The following is a 6,000-nucleotide window of genomic DNA, read 5'->3' on the forward strand; positions in this document are numbered from 1 at the left end:
ATGTCTTTGAGGTTATGCCAGGGGACTGAGTCAAGATTTCCAGAACTCTTTTTAGTCCAGAAGCACACAACTTCATGAAAGCAAGGGCTGACCCAAGATCCAATGGGTCAAAAATTAATTGCATTGGACTGGCAAAACGGAAAAAGGATATTTGAGTTTAATTATTTGTTGAGAATATTATTGATGTCATGTTTAATATTTTTGTCTTCTAAGGAATGTATGTGGAGATTTTATTTCTTTCTTCTGAAGCCACAAAGGCCTTCAGTTTTGAAGACTATACATTTATAAACTGAATTTTAAACTATGCACTTATAAAATGAAACATCTTTAAATGGTATCTGATTTTCACTGACCTTGCAGACTTTAGAACAAATATTTTGACTGAGTATTCTTATTTTTTAAGGCAATATAGTTACTTGCATATGTTTGATGATGATCTGTCCTACATTTTACTGAAGCACAATTGCACAAATTGGTTGTTCAATGAAAGCCATCAGACAATACAATATTTGAGGATGACTCTCATTTATTCAGGACAGTCAGGCTCAACACTAAGAAACAGCAATTGTACCTTATATATGAAGCCACTGCCTACAAAGCCAGCTGAGGAATGCAGGTCTGGTACATCTTTTATGGCTTAGGGATTCCCAGCTTCACAGCTCAGTGGAGGTCATTCCTGGCAGAAACAGTAAATAGTTTGGAGGATCTCTAGGAGAGAGAAATTCACCCAAATCTATGCATAGGTGGAGAAGTCTTCTTTTTTTTTTTTAAGATTCCACATATAAGTGATATCATATGGTATTTTTCTTTCTCATTCTGGTTTAGCTCACTTAGAATGATGATCTCCAGGTCCATCCATGTTGCTGCAAATGGCACTATTTTATTTTTTATGGCTGAGTAGTATTCCATTGTATAAATATACCACAGCTTCTTTACCCAGTCATCTGTCAATGGACATTTAAGTTGTTTTCATGTCTTGTCTAATGTAAAGGTAGTGCTGCTGTGAACATTGGGGTGCATATGTATTTTTGAATTAAGATTCCCTCTGTATATATGCCCAGGAGTGGGATTGCTGGATCATATGTTAAGTCAATTTTTAGTTTTTTGAGGAATCTCTATACTGTTTTCCATATTTTTAATTGTGAAGTAAGAGGCTTGTTGATTTGTTTAGAGTTTGGGTTTGAGATTTGGTTAGGGGGCTTCAGGATATAGTGTCTTGAGGCAGTCTATGTTGTTGGGTCCATGTATAACTTTTATCCGTATCATGGTTGGCACTTTGTTCATGAACCCAGAAACTAAGCATTTGCAGAGCATGTCACCTTAGTTCCTGATTACTGAGGGCCTTCAATCTTTGAGCAGGAGTCACGAGTGAACTCACTCCAGGCCTTTCCTGAGATATCCATGGATACCTTCCTCCTACAAGCCTCTATAACTCTATCCCTCTAACCCCTTCAAAAAATTATTAGAAATTACCCATAAGTGTGTGTAAATGCATGCCTCTGGCCATCCCTTCTTCCAGAAAAAATAAGTCAAATCCAGATTTTCCATTTGCAATTATGCCCAACTTGAAGTATTTCCTCCTGGGCTGTCTCTCAAGGCCACCCCTTACCTAATGAAGGCCCTATAGCTGAGACACTCTCAAAACATTCATTAACATTTCACTTCTGGATGGAGTCAGTTTATATGCAGAATAATTTTCAAAGCAAACTCATAGTTTTTCTCCTCAGTCACTCTGTCATAGAGAATTCCCACAAGAGGCTATAAATATGTGCTAAAAGAGAGGCTTCAGTATATCAAAGTTGCAACAACACATAGAGCCAATTGCTTATGTAACTTGCGTATTCAATACTTGTTCAGGCCACAAGATTGCTTTTTCTTTCTTTTTTATTATTTTTTATTTTTTAAACATTTTTATTGCATTATAGTCATTTTACAATGTTGTGTCAAATTCTAGTGTAGAGCATAATTTTTCAGTTATACGTGAACATACATATATTCATTGTCACATTTTTTTTCACTGTGAGCTACCACAAGCTCTTGTATATATTTCCCTGTGCTATACAGTATAATCTTGTTTATTCTGCATATGCCTGTCAGTATCTGCAAATTTTGAAATCCCAGTCTGTCCCTTCCCACCCCCTGCCCCCTTGGCAACCACAAGTTTTATTCTATTTCTATGAGTCTGTTTCTGTTTTGTATTTATGTTCATTTTTTAACTCACCATATGACCCAGTAATCCCACTCCTGGGCATATATCCAGAAGGAACCATACTTCAAAAAGATACCTGCACCCCAATGTTCATAGCTGCACTATTTACAATAGCCAAGTCATGGAAACAGCCTAAATGTCCATCAACAGATGACTGGGTAAAGAAGATGTGGTATATTTATACAATGGAACACTATTTAGCCATAAAAATGACAACATAATGCCATTTGCAGCAACATGGATGTCCCTGGAGAATGTCATTCTAAGTGAAGTAAGCCAGAAAGAGAAAGATACCATATGAGATTGCTCATATGTGGAATCCAAAAAAAAAAAAAAAAAAAAACACAAGATTGCTTTTAACATATTTATTTGATGATAGATTGCTACCAGGAAAACTCAAGTTTGTGGCTTAGTAGATTAATGAGACCCAATGACTTCATGATGGGAAGCTCAGATTGCATGTTCTCCTGGTGTCCTAGGTCAGATGGTCACTTTCTTCAAAGTTCCTACTGGAAACCAAGAGCTGTATCTCAAAATAATATTTTTTGAGCAAAAACACTTTGCTTTAAAACCCAAAGGACTGTCATTGTGGTTCTCCTGTTGCAGCCTAGGAGAGGTTCTGCATGGCATAGACATATTTAAAGCATCATTGGATCTGATGGACCGGAAATTCTCAAGTGACATTGGTTTACACTGCCCTGTGATCCAGTCAAAATTGCTTCTCTTTCTCTGGGCACCATTCAAATTTAACCCAGTTTCTGGATTGTCAATAAATTAGCTGGGGGAACATGACCAAATGCAGTGTTTTGCTACCGCTAAAATCCAATGATACCCACAAGTGAATATGCATCACTTTTAGGGGTAGACAGTGCAGCTTACATTCTGAAGGGGATATTCTTACATGACCAATACCTCTGGACTCCAGAAGCACTACTAAAGTAATAGGCCCTGAATTTTCATGGAATTCATTTCTCATTATCTTAACACTCATTGTCTTCCTAGGGCATTTAGGGTACCACATGTTTATGCCCAGCAGACCCTATCAGTATGATGTGAAGCAGATATCTGATCCTGTGGTGTGTGGAAATAATCAAATTTCCACTGGCTTACTCATGGTATGGAGTCAGGGAACTGACGGTTTGGAGGAGCAGGAGAAGGGTGGTGTATTGCTGCTCCTGCCAGGCAAAAGCAAACTGCTTCTGATGGTCTCTACTTATTGTAATTAAGTTATAAAAATTCGTAAGATTCAAAGCTGATTTCCAGGTGTCAGGAGCTATTTTGGTTTACTTGAACACACTTTGAACTTCAGCTTTAGTGGAAGTTACCGACTGATTCAATTTCTGTGTAGACTAAATAGGGGAGTAAAAGGGGGAAATGATAAGAATCACTATTCTTGAATAATTTTTTTCTGTTTGATGGTGGCACTAATATCTGTGATCTCCTGACTGATTTTTCTTCATTTTGGGCAAAGAAAGAAGGCCCCACACACCACTACTTAGCACTTCATAATAGTCCTCATTTCATGGGACGGTCAATGTGTAGGGATTATGGGAGTTTCTGAGTAGACTAACTCCTGCCATACATTCAAGAATTGGGATAATTGCTATATTTCAGAATCACAGACCATCATCTAAACTCTGTAAGCCAATTTACCCTAATTAACCCTTACTGTGAATGATGGAACAGACTGGCTTCTGAGCCTCAGGAATTATTTTCTCTTCACTGAAGGAGGTATGGATCTGTGAACTGACTCAAGTCCCAGAGTTCAGTAAGAGTCCATGACTTTCTCTCATGATGACTCAAATCAGATCCAGTTTTCTTCAGCTTGCTTTCTTTCTTTCTTTCTTTCTTTCTTTCTTTCTTTCTTCCTTTCTTTCTCTCTCTCTTTCTTTCTTTCTTTTCTCTTTGGTGGTGGTGGGGTGCAAGCAATGTGGCAAGAGTGGAGAATTTATATGATTTAACTTAGATAATAACAGAGAGATGACAACTTTTTGTGCCTTAGGGACCCTGAGATCAATTAGTCATTAGTTATGAGTAGATCAAACCATTCTGCTTACCCTTCCAGCCCTACTGCCATTTGTGAAAACCACTCCCACTTCTCCTCTGACAGTTAAATTCTATTTTTCAACTTCTTCCATTGAGTATCTCATCATTTATTAAAATCAGGGAGCCCATTTTATTGGCAGCCTCTTTGTGTTTAATCCTGTTCTACAAAGAATAGTTCCTACCACGTTTCTCAGAGAAATGTATGCTGTTTTCACTAATGTTTTTCTCAACATCTTGATGAGGGGTGTCTTCTCTGTGCTCTTTTAGGAAAGATGTTTAAGGGGATGGATGAATGGTTGGCACATTGTACATGCCCACTAACATTTGTTTCTCCCTGAGTATTTCATACTGCTGATTATACCATCCTGCAGTGTATGCTTTGAAAATTTGTGAAGGACTATTTTGGAAGCCATAAGGATGGAGATTAGGAGGATACTATTACCACTTAGTGGGTGAGATTATGGGATTGTAGACAGCCTGAAGTATCAGGACATGTCCTCACTACAGAAAGTCGTCTTGTGTACCACATAATCTTTGAATGTACCAAAGGGTAACTATGAATGTAAAAGCATAGTTGAGCCTGTGAACTATCTCTCTGTCATATAAAAAGTACAGAGTATTTTTTTTGCACAGTTTTAAAACATTCTGATTGTCTAGTAATGCAGAGACTTAGAAGTTGGGGGGATATTGTAATTTGTTTATGCCCTCAACCAAACTGAGAGCTGCTCGCCATTCTGGTAAATCTCATCACTATTACGCTGCTTATTTTATTTGAATTACCATAATATAATTTCATCAGTTCAAATTTATGGGTGCTACTATCACAGACTATCTATCTATCTATCTATCTATCTATCTATCTATCTACCTACCTACCTACCTATCTATCCATCTATCTATTAAAATGTCAAATAAAAAGAAAAAAGTCAATATTCAAGTGAACTTTTAAAGCTGGGTTTTCTAATTTGGCATAAAAATGGACAGTTACTAACATTCCTACTCTATTACAGGAACTATGAAAACATGACACTTAATTTAACATTTTGCAAAGAAAAAAATACTCATGAGAAATCATATATATGTATTGTGGCTCCCAGACTTAAGAAAAGACTTAGGAAATACTATTTTCCCTAGAATATTAGAAATAAGCTTGTCAGAAGGATAAAGATTTCATTTGTTTCTTACAAAATGACAGAATCACAAATTCTATAAGCTACACAAATTGGTGAAAAATTAATTTTGCCAGCCATATGAGAAGTACAATGATGAAAGAAGAACCAAATAAAATAATTCCATCTACTCTACTGGGCAAAAATTACATTGTTTCAAGATGAGGAAAAAATGTAGAAAATCATTTGTATAATGAACTGCATTCAAGCAAATTTTCATCACAAGTGGATGTGAGCACTCTGTGTTAAAAGAAAAAAAAAATGCCGTATTGCATATGTAAGGCTTAAAAAGAATAAAACATTCATAGAGGAGATGCTATTTTCAAAATTACTGATAGAATTTCCACTTCCATATGGAAGTAGCAGAGTTTGGAATTACCTTCCTACTGTAAACAACTAGAAAATTAACAACAACAATGAAAAAGGAAACCATTGCACTTACAGTTTAAAATATAGACAATGCAGGACTGTGGTCCCTGACAGAAGATAAACACAAGGGGAAAACACTATGAACCCACCAGCTTTCCTCCCAGAGAAAATTTCAAGACTGCTATAAAGGGAGAGAAATTATAAACA

This window comes from Camelus bactrianus, chromosome 2 (genome assembly GCF_048773025.1).
Source record: "Camelus bactrianus isolate YW-2024 breed Bactrian camel chromosome 2, ASM4877302v1, whole genome shotgun sequence".
Taxonomy (NCBI): domain Eukaryota; kingdom Metazoa; phylum Chordata; class Mammalia; order Artiodactyla; family Camelidae; genus Camelus; species Camelus bactrianus.